A 9,137-nucleotide genomic window follows, 5' to 3' on the forward strand; every position below is an offset into this window, starting at 1 on the left:
TTTGATGCGGAAATCTCCTCCATGTCCTTAGTGCTTTAAGTGAATGAAAAGCAGGAAATCTTCAACAAATTCTCTAAAAAAAACAACTATGAGATTCAAACTTGAGACCTCTTGGTGAGCAAGGGAATTTTGCACACCATAGCTCACCAACTACACTAGGTAGTTGTTGTTACCAAAAACAAATCTTCAATCACTTAAGGATGTGGTCCATCGATCCTTGTTGGCATTTGGAATATTCCTTGTACCTCTGGGACAACTGCAAATGGGCTGGTTCTGCATCTCAGTTCAGTTCTAATCCATTATTCTTTTTTTGGCCCGAAAAGAATAATCATTTGTACGAATGACCAAACGAATGTGTACTTTTAATTGAACAAGTCCACCTTGCTCAAAATTTTGTCCTCTTCGCAACCATGAAAAGAAATAGGACCTCTTTATGTGTAAAATTGAAGATATAGCATCCGATAGTTCTTAAGGCCTTGAAAATATAAAACCTGCAAAAAGAGAGTAAAACCCAAGGTAGCTTCATTCTAAATATGTAAAATGCATGTTTTACTACCCTAGATTTCACACATAAATGTACTCATAAGAATTCCCCCACACTTAGACTTTGCTAGTCCTATAACAAAAAAAAAAAAAAAAAAAAAAAAAGAATAAAGACAAAAAACCTAACTCACTTTCGTAGGAATCACGGTTGCACTTAGCATGTGCAACAAGCCTTTAAACTCCTAGGTCACCCCTAGTGGACGAGTTGTGTCTTGTGGGTGTTTACAGTGAATATACACCCAAAATTCAGAATAAACAAATCCCAACCTTGGTTAAAGGTAAGGCTCATACCGATTTGGAGCAAAGATAATTTCTCTTACAAGGGACCCCCACACTTGAACTTTTATTACCCTTTATCAATTCTAGGCACTAGCATATTTCTTAATTTGGAACTCACCTCGTCTCTTCCAAAACATCCTTATCTTAAGGCAAAACCACTTGTGAAGAAATAGGGAACCAATGACTAAGGCGTTGGAGTGTTTTTGACCAAACATGTTACCAAGCAATAATGACATTTGCACATTTTTTTTCTCTTTTTCTTTTTTGCTTAATAAACTCTATTCTACTCCATTACTTTTGGCCTGAATGACATGGTGGAGCAAACACCAGACACCCAAGTTACTATGTAGCTTCGCTTTTTGCATATGCCCACAAAGGTAGTGATGCTAGAGTTACTTCAGAAGTTTCCTCCCAAGGAATTTCGATCAAGACACCACGCTTCCTGAGGCGCAATGCCCTATCTAGTTCCAAGGGAATCAATTCTTATTCTTCTTTATACCACATTTCACATTTCATTTAAAATTGTGCATTTGTCAACCCATGCCAAATTAAAAAGAAGGTCTCAACTCCAAATCAAAAGTACAAGGAACCCACAGACTTACATATGGTCCATCACCATAAAACAGGGGTCTCTTATTTTTCAAAAGAAAGTCCCATCTCAAGACACGTGCTTGTTTCTTTCTTCTCAACAGGGTTTTATACGTTCAAAATGGGTACCTTAATCAAAAATTTTATTTTCATACATCAAGCAACCGAATGGTCTGATCATTAGCTAAAAGCCAAAGTAGGACTTCATCCTTAGCAAGCTCAAAAAAAACAAAAAGAAAAACAAATAAAACAAAGTGGAAAAAAAACAAAAACTGGTTTCCCTCCCCCACACTTAAGTCATGAATGCCCTCAATGTATGAAAAGAATTAAAAGCAAAGACAATGCAAGGGGGTCATACCTGATTAAAAGTTAGTCATCAGTGTAAAGAGGTTCATGGAGATCCATGACCTCTTCACTACTAGTAGTAGGAAACTCGAGGAATGGCTTCAAACGCTAACCATTAATCTTCAAAATTACCCCTGTTCCTGGATTCAAAATCTCCACAGCCCCATGGGGATATACATTATGGACAATAAACGGGCCATCCCATCGGGATCTAAGTTTACTAAGAAAAAGATGCAATCGAGAGTTGTACAATAAGACCTTATCACCAATTGTAAAAGATTTACACAGAATGTGTTTATCATAGAAATCTTTGGTCTTTTCCTTGTAAATATTAGAACTTTCATAGGCTTCATTCCTAAGTTCCTCCAACTCAGATAGTTGGAGCCTACGATGAATTCCCGCATCAGACAAATCAAAGTTAAGCTTCATAATGGCCCAAAAGGCCTTATGCTCCAACTCAACTGGTAAGTGACAAGCTTTCCCATACACCACATGTTGAGGGGCATCATGTTCCTTTTATTGATACGGCCAAAAGACTGACAGGTAGGGCAAGCCTTGCAAAAATCAAAAGCATCTCTAAAAAGAGTGGGCCAATAAAATCCGCATTGGAGAACTTTTACGGCAGTCTTCTTAGGTCCAAAGTGTCCACCACATGCATGATCATGACAAAAAAGGAGAATGGAATGTTGCTCATGATCAGGAACACATCGTCGGATAATCTGATCCGAACATATCTTAAACAAATAAGGATCATCCTAGAAAAAGTGCTTAACTTGGGAATGAAACTTATACTTATCTTGGGTGGACCAGTGATCCAGAGTCACACTTGAAACTAAGAAGTTGACAATGTCAGCAAACCATGGTTCATTAGACATTGTAAATAATTGTTCATCTGGAAAGTTCTCGTTGACTGGAGAATCAACAGTCAAGGAATTGGGAAGCCGGGATAAATGGTCTGCAACTAGGTTTTCAACTCCTTTCTTATCCCTAATTTCTAAATCAAACTCTTGCAAAAGTAAAACCCACCTAATGAGACGGGCTTTGGCATCCTTCTTCTGAACTAGGTATCTGAGGGCAGAATGATCAGTATACACCACCACATGTGAACCAACTAAGTAAGACCGAAACTTTTCTAATGCAAACACAACAACTAAAAATTCTTTTTCAGTGGTTGTATAATTGAGTTGTGCATCATTTAAGGTCCTACTAGCATAGTAAATGACAGTGGGTAACTTATTAATCCTTTGACCTAAAACTGCTCCTATGGCAAAATCCGAAGCATCACACATCAGTTCAAAAGGTTCAGTCCAAACAGGTGGTTGAACAATGGGTGCATTGGTCAACTCCTTCTTAAGTTGCTTGAAGGATTCTAGGCACTCTTTGAAAAACTCAAAAGTCTAATCTTTGACAAGTAATGAGGTGAGAGGTCCGACTAACTGACTAAAGTTCTTAATAAACCTTCTGTAGAAGCCTGCATGCCCTAGAAAGGACCAAACATCCTTAACAGATTGAGGAGGTGGTAAATTATCAACTAAATCCACTTTGGCTCTATCTACCTTAATTCCCTCCTTGGATATTACATGGCCTAAAACAATACCAGATTTAACCATAAAATGGAATTTCTCCCAATTCAAAACCAAATTCTTAGATATGCACCTTTTCAAAACTAGGGAAAGATGATGAAGACATTCAGAATAGGAATTTCTATGAATTGAAAAGTCATCCATAAATACCTCTAAGAATTTTTCGACCATGTCAGAAAAGATGCTCATCATGCATCGTTGGAACGTAGCAAGGGCATTGTAAAGCTCAAAGGGCATACGCCTGTAAGCAAATGTTCCATATGGGCATGTAAAAGTGGTCTTATATTGGTCCTCTAAAGCAATTGGGATTTGGTTATAGCCAGAATATTCATCAAGAAAGCAATAGTATTCATGTCCAGCTAACCTCTCTAACATCTGGTTAATGAATGGCAATGGGAAGTGGTCCTTCCAGGTTGCCACATTTAACTTCCTGTAGTCAATGCACACACACCATCCTGTTTGGCATTAGGAACTACAGTCATACCAGACTTCTTAGGCACTACGTGAACTGGGCTTACCTATTGGCTGTCAGAAATAGGATAAATTATTCCATGATCCAAGCACTTTAGGATCTCTTTCTTAATGGCTTCCATCATCACTGGGTTAGCTCTTCTTTGGGGTTCCGTGGATGGTTTGGAATCCTCCATAAGATGTATATGATGTTGCACAATAGAAGGGCTTATACCCTTGATATCAGCCATGGTCCAACTTAGGGCTTCCTTATTGTCTTTTAACACTTCCTCTTCCTAGCTAGAAGTCAAATTTGAAGAAATTATTACAGGAAGAGTCTGGTCAGGCCCTAGGAAAGCATACCTCAAATTGGATGGCAACTCCTTAAGATCTAGCTTAGGGGGCTCAACCATGGAAGGTTTGGGAATAGAATTGGAAGGGGTCCTAAGGGCTCCACAGGTGTGTGAAGACTCAAGACTTCAGAAAAGAAATTTTCACTATCATCATCCAACTCATCCATACACTTTTGGAATTCTAAATCAAAATCAATATCAAAGTTAGTAACTAAATCATCAGAAAAATCCAGAAAATCCTCAAGCATATTGATCTCTTCTTCCATATGTGGTTGCTTGCCAATCCTAAACATGTTAAACTCAACAGTTTGGTTACTAAAAGATAATCTTAGGAAACCATTCCGACAATTAATTAATGCATTACTGGTAGCCAAGAACGGTCTTCCTAAAATTATTGGGATCTCATCCTTGATTGAGAAGGGCTTGGTATCTAACACAATGAAATCAACAGGGAAAATAAATTCCCCCACCTTTAGTAAGACATCCTCAACCATCCCTTTAGGAATCTTAACAGACCTATCTGCCAACTGAAGAGTAGTTCCAGTGGCTTTCAATTCTCCCAATCCTAGTTGCTTGTACACAAAGTAAGGTAAAAGATTCACACTTGCGCCAAGGTCAAGTAAGGCATGCTCAATATAGGTGTTGCCTATGACACACGATATGGTAGGGCTCCCTGGATCCTTATACTTGGCTGCTATAGGCTGAGTAATTATGGAACTAATGTTACCTGCCAAGAACGCCTTTTTGGGCACACTAGTGATACGTTTGTGCGTACATAAATCTTTCAGTACTTTTGCATAGGCGGGGATCTGGGATATGGCATCCAAAAGAGGGATGTTCACTTCTACCTTTTTGAAGACTTCTAAAATTTTATCCATGGAAGCAGTCTTCTTTTTGTTTACCAAGCGATTAGGAAATGGGACAGGATGAACATAAGGACTGTTAAGGATTTGCCCCTGTTCAGAAGAATCATTTTTGGTTTCCTCAACCAAATCATCTTTAGTTTCAGAAAAATCTTTAGGTTCATCAGACGAACCTGGAACAAGAGACACACTTGTGTCCTCAACTGAAGAAGAGTTAACAGGAGTAATAGATAGGGAAGATTTAAAAACACTCTGTTGGTACTCTCTACCACTCCTAAGGGCATAAACAATATTACATTGGTTAGAGGGCCCTTGTTGGGTTTGACCTTGTACTATATTCAGTGGTGCATTAATTGGTCCTTGTGAACTAATAGGCTGATGATGCCTAGGGTTAGGCTTTGGTTGACTGGGTAAAGTTCCTTTCTCCCTCTCACGCATAATTGAGACAACTTGGGTAAGTTCTCTCGTAAGATTTTGATGGCTTGTCATGAGGAGGGCCATATTTTTTTCCAAATCACTTATTCTTCTTGCCTCTCCAGTGTTGGTAAACCCAGGGGGTTGCTGATAAGATGATAGGAGAGGGGCCCTAGGAAAACACGCCTGAGGTCCTACATTTGACCTAGGAAAAGTATTTTGGAAAAAAGATTGTTATGCAAAGGGAGGCCTTTGGGGTCAGGTTGACCTTGATTATAGAAATTGGAAGGTCTTGCTTGGTTGCCCTGATTCCAAGAGAAATTTGGGTGATTTCTCCATCCTGGATTGTAGGTGTTACTATATGGATTCTTCTGATATAAGGCATTAACACTATTATTAAAAGTGCCTCTAGAGGTGTTGAGGCATTCTTCTATGACATGTCCAGGGGACTGGCACCAAGCACAAATCTTAACCAAATTGACTGATGATGGCTCTCTAGGAACAATAGCCTCAATTCTCTTGATTAGGCTATCCAAATGGGCTTCCTTGGCTACTCTCTTATCCACAAAATATTCTTTTCCTCCTATGGTTATTTCACTCTCTTGGGTTGATTCCCACTCACAGGTTTTGTCAGCTAAGTCAAGTAAGAATTCCCATGCCTTTCCTTCATCTATAAAGGATGTGAATCCCTTAGGGCACATAGACTCTATCATTTGTTTAGTTGGGTAATCAATAACCTCATAAATTATTTGACATAAATGCCATAGGTCTAGGCTATGGTGAGGGCATTCTTGGAGTAGATCCTTGAATCTCTCTATAAGTTTAGAAAATGACTCACTAGGCTTTTGCCTAAACTGAAGGATATCACTTCTAAGCTTATTGGTCTTGTGAGTTGGGAAAAAATTCTTAAGGAAGACAACTGTGAATTGTTCCCATGAGGTTATGGAATTTGTGGGTAACCCATACAACCACTTCTTAGCTTGGTCTTTCAATGCAAAAGTGATAAACCAAAGCTTACCAGTATCATCAGAAAGCTATTGGATCTTAATTAGAACACATACCTCTTCAAATTCCCTTAGAAATAGGTATGCATCCTCAGAGGTCAACCCATGGAAGTGGGGAAACATAGTGATGTATTGAGATTTGAGTTCAAAATTATTGCCCTGGGCTTGTGGTAGAACTATACAGGAAGGTTGGGCTGTTCTAGCAGGGTAGAACCTATCTTTCAGAGATTTAGGTGAAGGGTTTTACTGTTGGTCTCCCATATTGAAGGGTTTTAAAGAGAGCAAACGTATAGGGTCACTACTTGTTGGATCTCTTCTTTCTAACCAATTCTTAGTATTACGTACCCACCTAACACTCATGCAACAGAAAACTACCCACAACTAGAGTAAGACAAGCACAAAAGAATGGATAGCAAAACTTTTTTTTTTATGATTTTTATAATTTTTTTGATTTTTTTGGCTTTTTGGGAGCATACCGGCAGGGATCCGGGGTTGCTCAGGTCAATTCCTGAGGTACTGCTACAGGGCGAAACCTGTCTTTATCATACTATAAGGCATGGCGACCTCCACCGATACAACTATTATTGCAAATTGTTCTTCTCAGGAATTCAATAAAGGAAAAGGAAAAACAAAACAAAACAAACAAAGCACTCCGATTTACCAAAAGAAAGCAAAATAAAACATGGAACTGTCCCCCCCAGCAACGGCGCCAAAAACTTGTTTGAGATTGTAAATGTAACCGCAAGCGTACGGATCAGTGTAGCTACGAGTCGAACTCAGAGAGAGCAACCACTTTATTTTTTTTTTTCTTTTAATAATGCGAAAGTGAACCTATTAATGGTTGCGATCTAATTCTAACTACCATCCTAAACATATGTATCTAAAATAACGTCCTAACCATTCGTCATCTAAGAATTTAAAGACGCAAGCCACGCAATTAAAATTAAATAAATAAATAAGTGAAAATAAACAACCCACACAATTAAAAATAAAGGAAAAAAAATACTGAAATAAAAATAAAGTAAAAGAAAGGGGAGAAAGCTAGAGAGAGACTCACAAGTAGGTTTCTCTACTTTGCCCCAGGGATGCATCATAATATGAGCTTCCCCATTTGACCAGAGAGTCACTCTTACAAGGGTTACTCTACTTGGCTTTAGGGAAAGGGAGACAATTAAAATAAAAGCAATAAATTGATGGTTCTATGGCTAGGAGGGGCAAAGCCAACACATACACTGGCCATGAACCTTGGGGGAAAGGAATAGCAATAATGTAACGACTGAAAATAAAAATCCTAAATTAAGAAAGAAAGGGTAGTCAGAAGAGGGAATGAGAGGGGGAGAGAAGACTACTGAAAGAGCCTACTTACTTGAATCAATGCTTGAACTTGAAAAAAAATTGCTCCACGGCTCGTGATCTTGTCACCTAGATCTAAGCCTAGAACTATAACTTAAAAAATTACAATTCAATTGCATAAATCATAAACATAAAAAGGCTGAATAAAAATAAAAGAGTGCTTGCATTAATTGACATAAAAAACTATTACAAAAGTGATTAAAGCAAAAATAGAGAAGAACTAAAACTAAAGAGTGAGAGAGGGAGAGAGAGAGCAACTAAAAATAACTAGAAGAAGAATGAATTGTCTCTCCTCCTCTTACATAAGTTGTATTTATAGGAAATGGGGAGGTAGGGTAAAAAATTTCTCTTTCCTAAAATGGAGAAACCCACAATTGATTGTGAGCTCTTTTGAGTCCAAAAGTACTAAGATGAAGGAGAGAGAAGAGAGAAATAAACTTGGAGAAATTTCCTATAATTTTTTTTGCTTATTTTCTTTCCTTTTTTTTTTCTAATTTATTTCTCTTCTTTTTCTCCCTCGAAGCGACGATTTTCTTCTTGCTTTGTGTGATTTGGACAATATTTTGGTGATGATGTGGAGGAGAGAGAAGATTTGGACAATCTTTATTTCTCCTTTTTTCTTTCTTTCCTTTTTTTTTTCTTCTGTTCTTGCGTAGGAACCCTTCCACGATTTTGCTTGCTTCTAATTTGATGTGGAAATCCCCTCCATGCCCTTAGTGTTTTAAGTGAGTGAAAAGCAAAAAATCTTCAACAAAATTCTCTAAAAAAAACAACCATGAGATTCAAACTTGAGACCTCTTGATGAGCAAGGGAATTTTTTACACAATAGTTCACCAACTATGCTAGGTAGTTGTTGTTACCAAAAACGAATCTTTAATCACTTAAGGATGTGGTTCATCGATCCTTGTTGGCATTTGGAATATTTCTTGTACCTTTGGGACAACTACAAATGGGCTGGTTCTGCATCTCAGTTCAGTTCTAATCCATTATTCTTTTTCTGGCCCGAAAAGAATAATCATTTGTACGGGTGACCAAACGAATGTGTACTTTTAATTGAACAAGTCCATCTTGCTCAGAATTTCGTCCTCTTTGCAACCATGAAAAGAAATAGGACCTCTTTATGTGTAAAATTGAAGATATAGCGCCCGATAGTCCTTAAGGCCTTGAAAATATAAAACCTGCAAAAAGAGAGTAAAACCCAAGGTAGCTCCATTCTAAATATGTAAAATGCATGTTTTACTACCCTAGATTTCACACATAAATGTGCTCATCACTAAACCACAGCATAAAGTAAATTATGGCCGAACCACAACATAAAAGTAAATTGTAGCCGAACCATAGCAGAAAATAAATACAGTATGC

General features: G+C 38.0%; 1 non-coding gene across 1 annotated transcript; it reads left to right on the forward strand.

Moving 5' to 3' along the window:
- The first annotated feature begins 6,189 nt into the window (after positions 1 to 6,189).
- On the forward strand, positions 6,190 to 6,296 carry LOC122063313. The gene has a single exon (XR_006135298.1). It is a non-coding gene; the product is annotated as a small nucleolar RNA R71 (small nucleolar RNA).
- The last annotated feature ends 2,841 nt before the right edge of the window (positions 6,297 to 9,137 follow it).

Source organism: Macadamia integrifolia, unplaced genomic scaffold (genome assembly GCF_013358625.1).
Source record: "Macadamia integrifolia cultivar HAES 741 unplaced genomic scaffold, SCU_Mint_v3 scaffold1289, whole genome shotgun sequence".
NCBI classification, from domain to species: Eukaryota; Viridiplantae; Streptophyta; class Magnoliopsida; order Proteales; family Proteaceae; genus Macadamia; species Macadamia integrifolia.